Source organism: Chelonoidis abingdonii, chromosome 5 (genome assembly GCF_003597395.2).
Source record: "Chelonoidis abingdonii isolate Lonesome George chromosome 5, CheloAbing_2.0, whole genome shotgun sequence".
NCBI classification, from domain to species: Eukaryota; Metazoa; Chordata; order Testudines; family Testudinidae; genus Chelonoidis; species Chelonoidis abingdonii.
This window is the reverse complement of record NC_133773.1, coordinates 105367187-105386779: the sequence shown is the minus strand read 5'-3', so window position 1 is coordinate 105386779 and position 19593 is coordinate 105367187.

The following is a 19593-nucleotide window of genomic DNA, read 5'->3' as shown; positions in this document are numbered from 1 at the left end:
TTTAGCTGGGGTTGTATGTGATGGCCAGTGGAGTCCTGTTGGTTTCTTTCTGGGTTTGTCTTGAGTAAGAGGCTTCTGGTCTCGTCTGGCTCTGTTGATCTGTTTCTTATTTCTCATGCGGGTATTGTAGTTTTGAGAATGCTTGGTGGGATTTTGCTGGTGCTGATCTCTGTCTGAGGGGTTAGAGCAGATGCGGTTGTACCTCAGTGCTTGGCTGTAGACAATGGATCGTGTGATGTGCCCGGGATGGAAGCTGGAGGCATGAAGGTAGGCATAGCGGTCGGTAGGTTTTTGATATAGCACATTAACACCACCCTATATCGAAAACCTACCGACCGCAGCAGTGGCACACAATTTTGTACTGTTTCTACTGGGAATGGTTTCTTTGATGTGGCAAATCTGTCCCAGGGTTTGTTAGCAGCAAGAAGGAATCATATGCTGAAAGCCTTAAGGGGGAGGTTGAAGTCACATGTGCTGCCAGGGGAATAGGACAGTGTCTCTTTAATTCCTCTGTAGCAGTGGAGAATGCAGCTTTGGGGGCAGGGATGGTCGTAACCAGTTCCTGTAGCCCCATCGCTCAAGGCAGAGTCCTGCAAGAAGGGCTGGATAGAACCAGCTCTTGTCCTGTCATCATCTCCCTAGGGGAGGGGGGATGTTCCACCTTGTAACAGGGAGGCCCTCCCAGCTGCTGATTGCCAGCTAAGTTGCAGGTCCTACCCCGGGGTGCACAGAGACATCTTGGAGATGAAAGTTAAGGTCCTGGTAACTGCTGCAGTGGAAATAGACTCTAAGGACTCTGTAGCTGGAAGCAAGCCCAACCTGAGTGAAAGGAGGGAGGTTTTTGCTGTCCAGTGAATGTTCTGTCATAGCTAATAGCTGTGAGCCCAGAGCGGGATCAGGGTCACCTTCCCTTTTGGGGGTGTCATAAACAGATAGTTAAGGGTTAATGTCTCTTTTACCTGTAAGGGGTTAATAAACAGTGAACCCGGAACACCTGACCAGAGGACCAATCAGGAGACAAGATACTTTAAAAATCTCGGTGGAGGAAAGTCTTTGTTTTGTGTGTTTTTCTTTGTCTGTTGTTCTCTCTGGGTTCTGAGAGGGACCACATGGACCTACAGGCTCTCTAATCTTCTGTTCAAATTTAGTAAGTACAAAAGTAGAAAGGCGGTTTAGTCTTTTTGATTTTTTTCTTTTTTGCAAATGTGTATTTGGCTGGAAGAATTGTATCTCTGTTGCAATTTGTATGTAGACTAGGGGGAGGATTCCCTCTGGAGTCTATAAGCTGAAAGACCCTGTAATATTCCATTTTGATTTACAGAGATAATTTTTACTTTTTATTTCTTTTATTAAAAGCTTTTCTTTCTTAAAGACCTGATTGATTTTTTCCCCTTGTTAAGGCTCAAAGGAACTGAGTCTGTACTCACCAGGGAATTTGTGGGAGAAGGGAGAGACAGGAGGGGGGGGAGGTAAATTTCCTTTTTGTTTTAGATTCATGGAGCTTGAATCTGTATTGCCTCTGGGTGTGGGGAAAAGGGGAAGGGGGAAGCGACATTCCTTCCTATTTTAAGATTCAAGGAGTTTGAATCACAGTGATCTTCCAGGGTAACCCAGGGAGGGAAATCCTAGGAGGGGCACTTTCCTTGTGTTAAGATCCAGGGGATCTGGGTCTTGAGGGTCCCCAGGGAAGGTTTTGGGGGGACCAGAGTGTACCAGGCACTCCAAGTCCTGGTTGGTGGCAGCACTACAAGATCTAAGCTGGTAATTAAGCTTAGGGGGTTCATGCTGGTACCCCATCTTTTGGACTCTAAGGTTCAGAGTGGGGTTTTCTACCATGACAGGGGGACACAGCAGTGTCTGCCTCAGAGGAGAACACAGAGAGGGAAGTTCTGATGGAAAGTGATGGGGGACAGGAGGGTCTGCCCACCTTTTGTAAAAACACAGGAGGAAGATGAAATTCTGCATCTGAAATACCAGACCCCTCACCTGTGGATCAGGTTTTTAGGAAAAGCTGGGGGTCAGATCTGGAGGGGAGAGTCCACCCAGCTGACCTGTTGGGAACAGACAGGAGATTTTACCAATCCAAAGCATTCCATTAAAGAATGTTATTCCTGCTTTCCTTTTGAAAGATAACACTGTCTCTTCAAGGCTGGGGGAGGAAAACTTTGCATTTGTGAAGTTTCACAAGAGGGTAGGATCCAACACAAAGAAATTCCAGAGGGAGGGGCTGAGGGCAGGCATGGTTGTGGTCCACCCTTTCCTTGCCAAATACTCAGACACATGCCTGAACTGAGAACCTTCTCCAAAGAAACAGGAGACTCTGTATCTAAACCCCTACCATGGTACACAAAGGAATGGGGAAATGCAATAGACACTGAACAAGCTAAATTGTGTGAACAGAACCTGTCCGCCATAGATTTGCTGTTAATCTTGTGTCTTTTGCTACTTTATCTAGGGGTCAAGACAAAGGCATTAATACTAATGGTAAACCCTTTAAAGATGTGTGACATATGTGATTTGTGGGTGGAGGGGGGAGAACTTTTGTACATGCTAGGGATGGTGACAAGAGAGTCCCACAAGCATGTTGCTTTTCAGCTTATACCTGTAAACAAGGTGGAAGCGTGGCACAACAGCAAAAGCATAACAGGCCTACACTACTGTGTAGAAGGGGAAAGTGAGGCACACTGCCTCATGGCATTGGTGGCTAACTGCCAAGATGACTACACTTTAACAGATGTTGCTATCCACATACTGTTAGCAATACTGCACCCCAACATGTTTTCAGGCACCTGGGGACCAGGAACCTCAAACCTTTCTAGAACTCCTGTGAATGACATCATAGGGTTTAAAGGTACTGGGAGGATGTGTAATCAGAAGCAATCAAGGATTTTACAAGTACTGCCTCCACCACTGGCAAGTGTCCTAGTCTCTGGCAGTAAGTTCAGGAGAAGAGTGTGATGTTATGGACATGAACTGTGCCTGTATAGATCATTGTTGCAATCAAGGTCCCATAGTTGCCCCAAAGCTTGTACAAAGCAGGTCAAGTAAAGTGTCTATGGAAAGGTTGTATTTTGCCGGTTAGGATTATGTTGTCTGTATGTGTGTATCATTTTTATATTTGAAGTTATTAACATTGGCTATGTACTTATATCTCAATGTGTTTGATTCTAAGTAGCATCAGTGAAGCTTTTGGCAGAAGGACTATTCTGAGTATGTGCCCATTCAAGAAACACTTAACTGACAATGGACTTTGGGAGACATCAATCCATATCTGAGCTTTCCTGAGAACATTAAAACTAATATGTAAGCAATGGCATTGGCCTGCAGAAAGCTAAATCATTCATGGACATGTGACTTGACCACGTGGTGACAAACTCCATCTTGTTGCTGTGATTTTCCACAGAAGAACAAAGGGGTTTCTCCCCACAAGAGAGAGAATATAAAAGACCCTGGAATCCCCACCATTTTGTCTTCAGCTGGCTCAAGAGATAGCTTTTCCATCCCAAAGCGATGCCTGAAAGAAACTGGAACAAAGGACAGTAACTATGGGGTTACTGGACCTAGGCCATAAGCCACAATGTTGGTCTGAAAAGGATTGGGCCCAGACTAGGAAGGAGTCTAGTCTGTGAAAGACACTTATTGGGACATCTCTGAGGGTGAGATTTACCTGTATTCAGTTTCCTACTGTGTTAGGCTTAGACTTGTATGTTTTGTTTTATTTTGCTTGGTAACTTACTTTGTTCCTTCTGTTATTACTTGGAACCACTTAAATCCTACTTTTTATATTTAATAAAATCACCTTTGCTTATTAATTAACCCAGAATAAGTAATTAATATCGGCGGAGCAAACAGCTGTGCACATCTGTCTATCAGTGTTATAGAGGGTGGACAATTTATGAGTTTACCCTGTATAAGCCTTATACAGAGGAAAACAGATTCATTTGGGGCTTGGATCCCATTGGGAGCTGGGTGTCTGGGTGCTAGAGACAGGAGTACTTGCTACACCATTTTCAGTTAAGTCTGCAGCTTTGGGGCTGTGGGTCAGACCCTGGGTCTCTGTTGCAGCAGATTAGCATATCTGTCTCAACAAGAGAAGGTTCTGAAGGCCCAAACTGGCAGAGAAAATAGGCTTAGAGGTAGTCTCAGCACATCAGATGACAGTCCCAAAGGGGTCTCTGTGACGCAACCTGTCACAGATGGATGTGAAATTACAAAGAATTACTTTAAATTCCTTCTTTTAAGGTGTCTTTATTTTTTTTCCAAAACAAGATCCAGATTTTTTGAACTATTAGCTCAATTTAGATGTGTGTATGGACTTCCAAATTTACTCTACTCATCCAGTATCCAATGGCAAAAATTGGGTGAATCTGGGCATTACAGATAGAACTGTGACCTATAAATTGAACCTAGTGAGGCCAATTCAGCTTCCCTAACAAGACCTTGTTATAAGCACAAATTATCTGTTCAAAATATTGAAACATAATCTTCCAGCTATCATTGGTGGAATGATCACTGGTGGTCATCACATACAAAAGAAGTGTTTAGCAATTATGTTATGCCAGCACATATCACTTTCTGTGCATCCTATGTGGAGAATAGCTTGACATAATATTATAATAATAATATTGGGTTTCCAGTTACGTGGAGAAATTGAGAAATATTTAGGTGCTTTTAAAATAGTATTCTAGGCTTTTTGTTCAAAATCTGTACGTTATCGCTCTGTCTTCCTTAGATATTTCTAGGGTATCTAAAGACAATTAGAATGCCACCTCCAAACTTCTAAGCGTAGTCATTGTGGAGATGGCAAAAGTTTCCCTTTCATTGTTTAGTATTGCATTGTATAATTGGGGAAAATAACTTAGTATTTAAGGCAAAAGAAAGAATATTCTCATCATTGTGCATTTCCTTCATTAATTTTTTTTTGGAAGGATGCATTTTTGTGTTTGGAAATGTTGATGAAAAGGGATTTGGGGAACAAAACATTCCACTGTATTATTCCAGGATGTGGTGAAAGTAGGAGTTATGTGTAATTATCCTGCTAGGCTTCACAGGGTTAAATCAAAGGAGGAGGGAAGGGGTAACCAAGAGGAAATGAAACAAAGGCAAAGATAATTACTATTATAAAGAATCCCTAGCATCCCTGGGGAAACAATGGGAAAGACATTAAATGGGGAATATCCTGGTCTGGCTCCAACCAGGCTGGTAAAATTTACTTTTCCCAGAATGAATCAAGAATCAGAGGGAATACTAAGAGTTTAAAGATCCTGATGTAGGGAGAAATGGAAGGATCCTATGAGTTAAGTGAAAGCTGCCCAAGAAGTGTCAGCATATTGCATCAGAGAACTCTGCTTTTCCCAATCCACAGATGGAAGTAACTGGTCTGAATGAAATATATCAAAATTTGCAAGGAAAGATTAAGGGGAAATATGAGTATAGACCTTGTTTGTTTGTTTTATCCCTTTGCAGCGAGTGCTGAGTACCTTTGGGTAATTTTGAAGAAACCATTTTTGAGTCAATTTAATCAGCTCCTTCCACAGGCTCTTAGAAGAAAAGGGCTTACAGATGGCAACAGTTTGGCACTGCAGACAGTGTCAGGTTAGCACAGTTGGTGAACAGAATAGTTGTAAACCAGAGATACTGACTAAGAATGAGCTGTGTGGTTTCATCTAGGAAGGATGTGTCATAAACAGATAGCTAAGGGTTAATGTTTCTTTTACCGGTAAAGGGTTAACAAAGGGAACCAAACACCTGACCAGAGGACCAATCAGGAAACCGGATTTTTCAAAGCTCAGGGCGGGGTTTGGTGGGGTCTTGTTCTGTCGTCTCTGCTCCGCTATGAGATGATTCTGTCTCCAAATGGTTCTAATCCTTACTTTCCCAAGGTGCAAGTACACAGTTTAGAAAACAATAGGTTTTATAATTGTTTTTGTATTTCATGTATGGTAGTTTCTGGAATGTTAAATGTATATCTTTTCGATAAGCGTTTATTCACTTTTTTAAGCAATTGATCCTATATTTATGATAACAGAGATCATTTTTAGTCTTTTCTTTCTTTATATAAAGCTTTCTTTTAAACATTGGTTTTTTCCTAGTTAAGAACTCACCATAGAGTTTAGAGAGGAAGGACAGGGGAAGGAAACTCTTTGGTCAGGAGTTGGCAAAGGCTACCTTTTCGGGACTCTGACTGGGGTAAAAACTTATCTTCTATCTGTGTTGCATTTTCAAGGACTTTGAAACCAGTATCCCTAGTATCCAGGGTGAAGGCCGGGGAGAATAAGAGAACAAGGGGAAGCTGGTATTCCCTTTTCTGTAGACCTTGCAATCTGATCTGGGTCCCCAGGAACTGATTGGGAGACACAGAGGGCCGCCAGAGAATGAAATCTGGCTGTGGCAGCCTATCAGATCTAAGCTGGTAATTAAGCTTGGAGGGTTCATGCAAGCACCCACATTTTGGACGCTAAGGTTCAGAATTGGGACTTATGCTTATAACAGGGTGAAAAAAGTGAAACCTGTCCCCAAAGGAGTTCACTTGAGAGGAACTTAAAGGGCCTGAAAGCACAGCTCTCCCTGTAACTGAGATACGGGGTCACTTAATTTTCTTTCAATTTAATTGAAAACTGATCTTTTATTCATGTTATTTCTCCTCCGTCCAACTGAAATTAAAATATTTCTTTACCAAAAGATGCAGTAAATCAGTCTATGTTTGGAATGGGAAGCATGGGACACAGAAAATTAATTAAGAGAAGAATAATGACTATGTATGTATTAACTTTGACTAAACAAAGGAACCCTATCGCCAAATCTGTTGCCAGAGGAGACTCTTTGTATATGAATCTCACTCCATCCCACATGGAATGGGGTTCAGCCATTCATTAAGGTCCTCTCCACTGGTCTCTTGTATCACACAAGGATAAGGGTGGTGACTGGGCAGAATGGTGATGGAACTGGTATATTCTCATAGTTCTCCATCTGGCTCTGTAGAAATTGAAACCAAAAAGACACTAGAACACCAGACTATACTACTTTTGCCACAGAGCCCTCTTCTCTCCCTTTATGATAGTCATTCAGAATGATTCCCACTTCAGCTATGGTTAAGGTTAACTTTCTCATGGAAAGGGAGCAATAGAAGTAGAGAGCTGCTATGGAGACACTGGGCCTTTATATGGATTCCCCTGGAATCTATTATATTTAGTTCTCACAGCTTATTCTGTAAATCAGCATACCCTGCTCTGCACAAGGGAAAAATTTGGAGGACTTCTCTAAGGGGGTTTTCATTATGCGTCTTGAGCCTCCATCCATGGATTTTACTATGTAAGTGAATGATCCAGCCCCACACTGTCTTAAATTGCCCTAATGCCAAAAGCCTTATGAAATCTGAAATAACACACAGTTTATGAGGTATCTGATTCTGGGGGTAACTTACATTATTGAGAAAGTAGGAAAATTGTCTATGTTCTTAACTGAAGCTCTTAGTTAGGAAATATATATTTTGAAAAAAAAAAATTTTTACAACACCTTTCTGAAATTAGATGAATCATACTTTATTTTGTGGGATCTAACTTTTATAATTTGTAAGCAAGAATTTTGGTAGCTTTATTACTATGTTTCTAATATGTTTGTGCTGTTAAGCAAAGTGAATGACCTATTTTTCCAATTAAAAGATTATTAAGACATCCCCTAACACTAAGAGCAATAAGTTGAAAAAGAACATCTGGGGAGTTATTCTTATAAATGTCTCTGTTTCTAATTTCTAAATCAGTGCAATTAGTTCCCAATGAGTTCATAGGAGAAACTGAGACAGATTTATGTTTCACCATTAGCTGCTTTAAGTATTCCCCATGAAAAATATGGGTGGGTATCTGGAGAGTCTTTAAATGCAATAGGCTTGATTATACTGTCTCTAACTTTATTAAGGAGAAGAGAATACATCATAAAGCAAGTTTTCAAGGCCTGCTTCAAAGCCCTATGTAATCAACAGAAAGATTCCACTGATCTTACTGGGCTTTGTATCAGGCACTCAGCTTCCTTGAAGACGGGCTTTTGCTAAGCATATCAAGTTATTTTATTAATATTAAACATAAATGAATACAGAACTAAACTTTGTGGGAATAAAAAAGTAACCTTTTCTGCTGTGGGTGCAGAGCTTTCCAAGCATTCATCATTAAAAGTCTTTCATAAGTTGACAGAGTGCTATCCTGATTATCCAGGATATTATTAGAGGCTTGATAAAATTGCCTCTATTATTATTTCCTGATAGAGAAGTTAAGAAGTCTTGCGGAGGCCATCAATGTACAACTTGGCCTGATTATTTTATTTGTCAAGTATTTTGCTTATAATAATTACCATTTTCTTTCTTTCCTTATCCCAGGCACTAGAATATTCCAGGACCTACAGTGAAGAGTCCCATGTAAGTAATTTGTCACTGCTAAAGCTGTTGAAGTATCCAGAGGAGGAATGAATTGTTTTCACTCACCCCTTCCAAAGATTTCAATGTTCTGTGTTGTTCAAATGGGTCGTTTGGAAAATAAATTAATCAATAAATAATACTAACATGGGATCTATATCTTCTAATGCATCCAGTGCTTTCATTTTTGACTGTCTCCCAGTCCCTTTACAACTAGTTAAAGAAATGGCTATTTCACATATTTAAAGTAGTTGTAACATTTATTACTAAACTATAAAAGATAAAATGATGCAAAATACAACAACAATGCATGCTCAGTACAATATTGGAAAGAAAAATATTAAAATACTGTAGATAAATTTACCTGAGCTGGATCTTGTCCCAAGAGTCTAAACACAAAACATCCTTTGCTGAACTGTGTTGATAATCAGTTGTTCAAATTCTTGTCTCAGACAGAAGTTGCAGTGGATTTGACTTAAATCAATTTTAAAATCAATTTAGTTAAGCCAGTTCAAACTATTGTGTGGACACATGTGTTTTGGTATAAAAGTAATTAAATTTGGTTTACCTTTATCTTATATCCAATAAATTTAAACTGAAAGGAAATAATCCTGGTTTAAAGTGTACCCACAGTCCTTTTGAACCAGGTTTATTAAACTGATTTACATTCACAGCTTCAGTTAAACCAGTGCAACTTTCTCATGTAGACAAGCTTTGCAGATATCATTATCATAACTGTTTTCAGATTTTGGATTTTTCCCCCCCTTTCCTTGAATAGTATAATTTAAACCTGAAATAAACTTTTCTGACAAAAGGAACACATGAGACATCTTCATTAGTAAAGTACCCACTGCAGGCTTCCTGGAAAATGAGGCTGATAGGCTGACTACACATTAGAAAGTGAAGACAATGAGCCCTATTCATCTCCACTCTATGGCCCCTTTAAATCATTGATGCTTTGTGTAATGCTATCTCAAATGGGGTTGTAAGGTAATGTAAGTTCTTGTTCCTCCAACCCCAAAGAATACCACAGGGAGTATAAAACCAGTATGTCAGTTAAAGAGCCACCTCTGCCAGTTCGGTGCCACCTCTGCTGAAGCAGCTAATGTTCTGGGGTGGGCCAAGTGTGGAGGTATTTTGAGGGCATTCCAGAGGAGGGAATGAGAATATTGTTGGGAGTGAGAGGGTAGAACAGTGTCCAAGCAATTTTGTATGTCTGCATAGGGCACTGTCCAAAGAGAGGCAACCTTAACTGCACCAGGAAATGTAGAAGTTGTCTTACCTTTTGCTGTATGCTAGTCCATTGTGGCACATGATAATTAAATCAAATAGATTTAATTTTTTGTTCTTATGAAAAGAGAAACCAGCAACTTTTACTTTTTAAAGGTTTTTCAGAAAAATCACCTTTTTTTCCCCTGTATCTTTTTACATCTGAATTATACTATTGTTATTACGATTATTATTTTTTTTATCATTATTCTTTAGAAAGCCAAAATAGTTCCTGTCATCAAAAGGTATTTTTATGCCTGGCAGCATGGCTCTGTAGAAAGAACAGCTGGGAGAATAGGCAGACAATAGTAGCAATGAAAGTCAGGAGCTGAATGTTTCAGTATCAGAGGTTCTCATCCTGATTGTGATCAATAACACTGTTGCACAGCAGAAACTTTGGAAGGGTAGAGTGGATACTTAGGTGTCAGAATAATCAGAAGGAAATTCTGAACGACCTCTGTGTCAGATACTGGGGGAAAGTATAAAGTTCTTTCATTTATTTTCCAGGCCTTTCAAAATACAGACAGTAAAAAAATCATTGTGTCAGTGCTTTCCCCCATATCTTTAGAATGAAAGAAGGAATGTGATAGAGACATCATGGGCATGGAAACCATGCAGGAATAAAACAAATCCCGCAAAATAGGAAAAGATAACATACAGGAATTTAGGAAGACAGAATTCTGGATTAGAACAGTACAGTTACTATGAACAAAGGTATCTCACTATATGTAAATTTTCTGTATCATATCCTCAGTGCACAGTATCTATTAGCAGGATAGGCCAAGATTTTCAAAAGTGACTGGGGATATTGGGTGCCTGACTTGACTCTCTAAAGGGATTTGATTTCTCTTTTTGAAAATCAGACCTTTTTAAGGCATCTCAAGTACCCTGCCCAAAAATTCAATCATCCAGAATTATTAGTCATTATTAAAAATCTTGGGGGCTCAGTATCAAAGAAAGGAATAGAAATAGGAGGAGTAAAAACTCATCTATTTGTATGACACAGCATACGCAAGCAGTAGTGGTAATACCACAATGCATAGTATTTGCACATTAATATGCACTCCATTTTAACATTAAAAATAAATTAATATGGGCTCTCAGATAAGACACGTAAATTTATCTTTACAGCAGGTTTGGGTCTCTTTGTTTTTCTCAGCAGCTCCATTTCATTTCACTATTCATGATCAACTCTTCCCTTTATGCGAGAGGGAAGGCAAGCTGACAAATGTTTCCTAAACTGCTCTTCTCTAAAAGTTTCTTTCCTTCTTTAAAATCTTAACATTCTGCGTATGAGGGAGACAAGTGAAGAACTTTACTAACTAAACTGTGACATGTCATCCTTTATTAATATAAACCACTGAAATGATAGTGCCTGCTTAACGTAGCAGGGGAAATAGTCTGAAAGGTATAAACTAGGAAGGGTTGTTTTCTTGGTACATCGTCTTATTGTTTCTCACATTGTCTGGCAATAGTATGCTTTCTTTCACCTTATTATTATTAATGGTATAGCAAGAAATATTAGTGCCGGGGTACATTTGTTATCTTGTAGCTACACTGGGGGCTTCAAAGTAATTGCTTTTGATTAAAACGTCTGCTAGCAGGCGGCACAGTCAGATTATGCTCTCTTTGTGTAAAAACCTCTGAACTGAAGATCATATTTATGCTCTGAGATTGCTTGTTGTGCTAGTTAGCAATTCACTGTGGAAGTCGACCACATTTTACATTTGTTCCTGGAGGACAGCAGAAAGTTTGCAAAGATAGCTAAGATATTTTAGCTTTAAAGCACAGTGACTTTGGTCAGTAACTGGGAGATCTAGAGTTGAGCACTTCTGTAAATGAATGTCAATGGGCTGGAGCCCATTTAGACACACTCAAGGAGATTCATTCCTGGAGGGGAAGGTAAGTGGCATTTTGATCAACACCCTTCCTGAGGGGTTATGCCAGGTGAAAACCATTTGGCATTCTGATGAGGGGCCTAGACGAACCCCTGAGATTAGGGCTGTAGGGGTATATACTAAATTAGTGCATCCTAGGGCTGCCCTGGCTATCCTCTCCTCAACAACTCTCATCAATTTTGGGTTGTTGAATTTTTCCTTCACTTCCCACAGAAGAAGTAGGATCATGGCCACCTTCTGCTTGTACAACCCGTACCCTCACTCCCAGTATGGACTTTCTATTGGTGGGGGTCCTGCATGTAGCATGATATAAGCTGCTGGTTACACAGGATCGTGATGAGTAGATAGTAGATAAGGGAGTAAGCATACTCTGTAAAGATGGGACAAATTTATCTTAATGTAGTTACCAGAAAATAAAATTGGTTTGGGAGAAAGATGAGCATTTCACCAGATTCCCTCAGATTCTACCTCCTCCCATTTTTTCTTTTCTTTTTCTTTTTGCACACGGGCTTTAAAATTTTTCTTCTCTTTTCTTCTTTGGCACAGTCCTTTTCATTGTGTGGCTCTCAGTGAAAAATGATCTGTCTGTAAAATCATATTAATATGGCACAACATAGCAATTGCATATTTCCACTGATTTCTTTGGCAACCTGTCTAATAATCATTTCCTACAGCTGTGCTCATTTCTCAAACCAACCTGATATTACTTAAGCTGGCATTTAATTTAGATAAGATATTCTCTCCTACTGTCAGTTGTTTTAACAGAGTTATTGTAATGCTGGTGGCCGGGGGCGGGGGGTAGGGGGGGAAATCACACCACCTTGTTGAAGCAGTTGGCCATAGGGCTAGTTGGAAGTTTTCTGATGAAACAGTTTAATTGGGAAACACCAGTTCATCAAACATGAAATGTCTTGCAAAAGTGAGCTGGATTTAATATACATCCATCAAGCCACAGGAAGGGTACCAACAAAGCCATTCCCATGGGCCCAATCACCTGGAGGGCTGATGGGAAGCTTGGGTTACCAGAGATTGAAACTCCATTTCATCTCTCCATCCCTCTCCATGTGGACTATGCCAAGCTTTCAGGGTTTGTAGCTCGAGAGCAGCATTGCCACATGGATTGCCTTAGGGCCAAGGACCTTCCATACCTAGGCTCCCTGCCATACCTAGTCTCTAAGTTCTGCATAATGGGGCAGACCTAGAGCCACAGCCAGGGAAGCAAACAGAAACTGTCATTCTTACCAATCATTAGCAGTGGTGAAACTGGCAAGAATATCAGTTGCACTCAGCAGATGCTGGTCTATTTCATTTTGGAAACACCAAAACCATTTCTTTTCTTTTCTTTTTTTTCTGGTTCACAAGAAATTTTTAAAATATTTGATGTGGTCTAAATCCTGAGTTTCAGCCAGCTCTAATTGGGCACAACATCTGCGTTTCATTCAGGCTAAACAAGGAACAATTTTGTTTAGTGATAGCTGAAACAATGCAAAACCAGTACACCAGAACTAAACCACATGGAAGTACCATTTCTGACATAATGTGAATGATTTCATTTTGTATTAACAAATGGGTGTATTTTGTGTTGTATGTTCCACTTTCAATTTTCTTTCCTCCATGTCATTGCATTTGTTATTAAAATCAGGAGCACAGGGAGTTACCCTTGTAATTGTCACTGCTTTCACTTTCAACTTTTCCTATTTCAGCAATCCCCCAGACTACAGTGAGTCCCAGGACATGTGCCACAACTTCAATATACAGGTGATTCTCTTGCACTAAAGCAAAATATACATCCGTAATTTGCAACTGAACTGAAAGACCATTACCTTTTGACTGAGTATCTTTGAACAAAGCCCATACCTCTTGACAACTCTTGTGATTTTTTTTTACTGTATTCATGCTGTTAGAATCCTGTATCCTTTGCCATAGGTTTTTGCCAGTTGCTAAGGCCATTACCAATGAACCCAGATTTTTCTACAGCAATGGATATTGAAAAAAATCTACACAGAAAGCAGTAACCTGCATTTATTATTTCTCTATATTCAGCCCAGAGATATAAACCGAACCACTCACTTTTGAAACTTCTCCAGTAATTTTTGTATTTCGTTTGCATTTAAGACCTTAGCTGTGACTGTTTCTGGCCATTAGATACAATTTGTGCAATAACACTTGTTCCTGGTAGAATCTAACCCTCTAGGTTTATCTTATTACCAGGTGGGTTCTCCTCCAGTTTCCATTCACTGAACCATGTCACCCAGTCATTTCCTTCCACCTTTTCTTCATCTGATTCTGAATCTTCCACTTCTTTTGCGATATAATCTTCATCATGATCTAAGCTACAAAGTTCAGAGGTAATATTAAGAGAATACAATTCTACTAATTTGTCCAGAATTATGCCTATTACTGAAATTTAGGGTAAGTCTTGTCAAATTTTAGTGTACTTGCTTTTCTTTTATGTATTTTTCTTTATGAAAAGTTCTGAAATTGTCAATGATCATATGCTTGATATTTTTAAAGGATTTTTTTTACTTGTGTACAGAAAATGGGGGGCCTCACAGGCAGGGGCACAGGTCAGACCCCTCTTGTGGGCTATTCTTTTGGCCTAGTCTACGCCAGACCTCTTGGGCCACTTTCCTCTTCCTGGGTGAGTCCATGCAACAGGAAAGGTATGGAAGGATGCAGTGCCACCCCCAAGATCAAGCCTGCAGGGAGAGATTTCCTGGAAAAGGAAAGGCTCCATGCACAGTATCCCCCTGCATGTGGACTCAACAGGCCCTATCCCTGGCCAGGAAGCTAGGAGGTCTGGGCTACCTGGGAGCAGCCTCCATCCCAGCTATGTTTACTGGCTCCTGCTTGCTAGGGTGGGGAGAAAGAGAGTGTGACTGTTCATTGCAGCCACATAGCTTTGGGGATATTCCCCAAGCAAGCAGGAACACAGTGTGTTTTGAATTTCACTTTTTCTGATGTGTTTCCTGTAGACAGCGCACATTTCAGAAGCAATATCCCTGCTCTCTGAGATAAGGAGCTATTTTTATTTCACTAATCACTTCCACAGTCTCATCTCACACAGTATAGTAAGGGAACTACCACCTCTGCAGTTATTCTGTTTCTCTAGTCCGGTTGGCTAGCAAAAGGGTAGCAGGAACAATTCTGGGGGGAATCCTGCTACCCCTTGGCCTCAGTCAATGGGACCTGGCATTGAAAGGCCTCATTCACGAGTGACTTCATTCATTAGGCTTTGATGAAACACAACAGCACTGTTGATATACAAATTCAAATACTTACAGAGCAAGGAACTCACAGGCTGGCTTTTTTTTTTTTTTTGGTACTATTATTATTTCATTTTTCTTCTTTTAAAATAAACAAAAATATGAAGGACTTTGCATTCAAAATGTAATCTGGCATTAATGTATCAATAACATTGTTTTTTGTGTCTTTGCACATCATAATTTTGCCACCTTCTGCTTCTGGCTTAAAATATGGTCTCTGTGCAGTATAGGGCAATATACAATACAAAGCAGAAGTCTTTATCCATCTTATACATACAGTCCTGGTTTGATTTTAAGTGTACTCATGAAATGAAATTCAACCATGAGAGTAGAGCCAATCTAGGCATCACATAAGTCCCATGTGAATTTCACATGTGGTTCTTATCCAAAGCCTTCTCTGCAATGTTCCATAATGCCATAATGCCATTCACTACTTCTGGCACGGTGCGTATAGAACAAGTTACACACATTAATTCAGCATCCAGCAGCAATAAGACCCGGGAGGACATCTAGCAAGAAATTAGCAGGGAAAGAATATGAACATGTCACAGTGATTGCTCCCAGCTTCACATATACAACTTCATCTAGGCATATCCTTCTTGATTATGGACCCTTGACATCATAACGCATTGGAAGGCAATATGGAGGATGCTGTGAAGATGCCACTTTTATATACTGTACAGGAACTGTGTAGTACAATTTGTCTTTCACACGCTCTAAACAAAGCTGCCCTCCTTTCATTTACATTACTGGAAGGAAGCAAATGGCCTTTTTAAGTATTGACAACTAAATGGTTGAATAAAAGTAAAGTCTATTTCACTATGGGCGTTTTTTTGTTTTGTTTTAATTATTATTGACTAAATATAGATTTCTTGGTTTGGAAGGTCAGGGCTTTATACTCAAAACATGGCTGATTGTAATCAGACTTGAATGAAATAGATGGTTTGGGTTTATAGTTATTTCTATTTTGTTACTTAGTGGTAAAGGCGATTAAGATATATTATCCCTTATCAGCATTCTAGAAATTGGAAAAATAGTAAAAAATATCAAGAGGGATTAGTGGAAAGGGAACGATCCAAAATATACAACTAGAAAAGAGCTTCAAATCAATGTATCTTGGAAAATAAAACTACCAACAGGAAACATACTCATTTATTTCTGATTGTTTTGTAAAATATATCACTTTTTATTTCATTAAGATAAAATGACATATACACACAGCATAGTGACCTCTGTGCACTTGTATACTGCCAAATATTTTTCCCTATGCATTAAGTAGGGTTTTCTGTTTCCCTTAAGAAACAGAAAAAAAGAATGAGCAATTCACTTATAAAATATTAGTGACCAAAAATCATGCAGCGATAAAAGAATTCATTTAAAAGATATATAATCTGTTCAAAGAAAATATATAGAATTAAATGTTCATTTTAACAAACTTTCATATTGTTGACATTCCTTCTTTATTATAACTTACAGTACAGATTCTAGTCTGTATGTGATTCCTGAAGAACAATACTTTACTAGCATTGAATGTCTATTGTATTCATTGTATCATCCACTGTGTAAGTGGTCTGGAACCCATAGAAGTCTTTCAAGGTCTGGCAACATAGTGTTTCACATTTTGGAGATGAATGAATACGTGAACATTAAAGTATTACATCCTGACTCACTACACTGAACAAATATTCTATAAAACAAAACAATTAAGTGGATGTTTAACTTAAACATGTGAGTAATTCCACTGAAATCCATGGAACTATTCATATGCTTAAATTCATTGCATATTCTTAATCACTTAATTGGATCAGGGCCTAAGGATGCTAATCTAATCACTGAACTGCTGTAATAACTTAATGCTGTCCTATGGATCAGTAAGCATCTCAAAAATATTACAATTTTGCTTTCCACTTAAAAAAAAAACCAACACAGCACATTTCATACTTAAATAAGGCATGTGTCTTTGTTCCAAGCTCCTTCTTACAGTCCGGAGAACAGTGTCCATTTAATATCCTTTTGATGCACAAATACATTAAAGAACTATTTTCCTACATATATTCCGGGACTTTTATCTATAATAATAGAAACAGCATCGATATAATAAGGATTTGCTATTGAAAAGGCCAATTTATCAGTATGGATACTGCAATCATGCATCTTTAAAATCTTAGCTGTCTTGCAGAGAATGTTCCACCCTATAGGATAAATACCATTGAATTACGCTAGAGTCACAAGGGGAACTGAGGCATCTTTCTGTTTCTTGAAGCACTTAAGTCCAACATTGCCACTGACACTCACAAAACCACAGTGCAAAGATGCTTAAATCCTGACACCACCAAACAGCTTGATGCCTTCACTCATGCTGAAGCCCTTGTGGGATTCTTGCCAATGGGGCCAGAACCAGTAGGTGTCCTCAGAGCACGCCTAACCTGAGCAAAAGGCAACCGAGGAAGTGGTGGTGGGCTTCTTATACCCAATAGACTAGTGGTTACAGCACTCACCCAGAATGCGGGAGACCTTGCTTTAAATCCTCACTCCGCCTAAACTGGATCAATCATGTGAATCCAGGACCCCCTTCTCTCAGAAGAGTGCCCTAAGTATTGGGTTATAAGGTATGCTCAGATGGATCTTTCTGTCTCATCAACTAAAGCTGTTACTCTTCGAAATACATACATAGTCATTAGGTCAGAAAGTGAGAATGAATCTATAGCCCCGGAGTTCAGGCATTCTTGTGGGAAACCAGATATTATGGATCTGCTAAACTGGGGATTACAATTGGGGTTTCTGGCGCCCTAGGCGTCGGGCCATTTCGCCACCCCGCACGCGGGTTTTGCGGCTCTGGTGGAGCTGCCGCAGGCATGCTCCACCGGAGCCGCGGGACCAGTGAACTGTCTGCAGAAATGCCTGCGGCAGGTCCACAGGAGCCACGAGACCAGCGGACCATCCACAGAAATGCCTGTGGCAGGTCCACCAGAGCCGCGAGACCAGTAGATCCTCCGCAGGTATGACTGCGGCAGCTCCACCGGAGCCGCCTGCCGCCCCCCCAGCAAAATGCCGCCCCTCCCATAATGCTGGTGCCCTAGGTGACTGCCTAAGTCACCTAAATGAAAGCGCTGGCCCTGCATCCATCCCTTCCCCACTGTACTTCCATTTTGCCTAACCAGGTAAGAGGAAGTGTACTGAGAAGAGTAAATTAGTGGACCCTTTTTGCAAGCAGAAGCAGCATGGTGAGCCAAGAGAAGCTGAATGCAGAGAAGGACCCCCCAGGAACTGCACACAGAGCTGTGTGTGGAACAGGCTATGAATGCTGGCTATTACAGCTGCATCCCGCTGTTTTCAAATCCCTGCTTTGCATGAGACAGAATGGAGATTTGAGTCCAAGTCTCCCAGATCAGAAGTGAGTGCTGCAACTATTGGGTATAAGGAGATCAGTGCCTCCTTTTCCTTGTTTCTTTGTGAGAAAGAACTGACCTGGTTTAGGTGCCCCATTCCAGGAGAAACTCATGACTGAATCCTGAGTAGAAGGAGACACTGCCCTCTGGCCTGGAGGCACCCAGCTCCCTCTGAGGGACATGGCTTAGGCCTCATGCCTCTCCCCAGCATTTCCTACAGGTAGTTAAGGCAGCTCTTCGCTCTGCCTGCTGACTTCTGTAAATCCCTCTTTTAGTCAGCTAATGCTTCCCATAGTATGTATGAGGAGCAGATGTGGCTAACTGAGGGATGCGAATTTCAGTAGATGGAAGAGTGTCTAAACATTAGGCAATGCAATACTTTAGACCCCCCTTTTGAATCTCACCCTGAGTACCTGTATTAGATTCTCACAGGCACAAGGACTATGTACACCTGTTACAATGAGCAGGGTGGCCTGTGCCTTTAAGGACCAGGTGTCCTGGGGCCAGCCAGCCCCTTTTACTTTCTCAGACTCAGCTGAAAAGGAGTCAGGTCTTTATATAAACAGATTAAAGGCTTCTGTTGAAGGGGGTGACTGGCTGCTGCAATGGGAGGGCAGCAAAGTGAAAAGCCTTTGGGTTCTGACAGTTGCCATCAGTTGTAAATTTCTTATTGTCTGAAATTTGTTTTAATTAATAAAATGGTATCCTAAAAGGGGTGGGGAGATGGGGCAGTTAGTCCCTTCTGGGAAGGTCAGAAGAAAGTGAGCAAATGATTTGCCCTGGAATTGAAGGGGAAAGAAGTCAGCAGATACGTTGAAACCAGACTGGGTCAGTGGTGCTTTGATGCTCACACAAATGTAAAAACCAAAAAATCCCTGCAATTTGTGTTATTATTCTGAAGCAGGTCTGTAGACAGTAACCTGAAGTATTTCCAGTATTATCATTCAACATATGCTTGATGCTGTATTTGTTGATGGGATTTTGTTTGACGTATACTGTGCACCTTGATGTTCTGAAGGTTTTAAATTATATCTAAATCTAGTCACATATGGATAGGATAGCTGTTTGATCTTTACTTTGCCAAACACTCCTGGCCATCTGCTACACTCTTCACAGGCATTACTCAGGAAAAATGCGATTGGGTCTCAGGCCAGGTCTACACTGCGACTTTAAATCGGTTTAATGGCCGATATACCGATTTAACGCTGTACCTGTTCACACGACGTCGTCATTAATATCGAGTTAAGCGGCTCCTTAAATCGATTTCGGAACTCCTCCCAAACGAGAGGAGTAGTGTTAAATTCGATAGTGATAACTCGGATTAGGGTTCGTGTGGACGGAAATCGACGTTATTGGCCTCCGGGCGG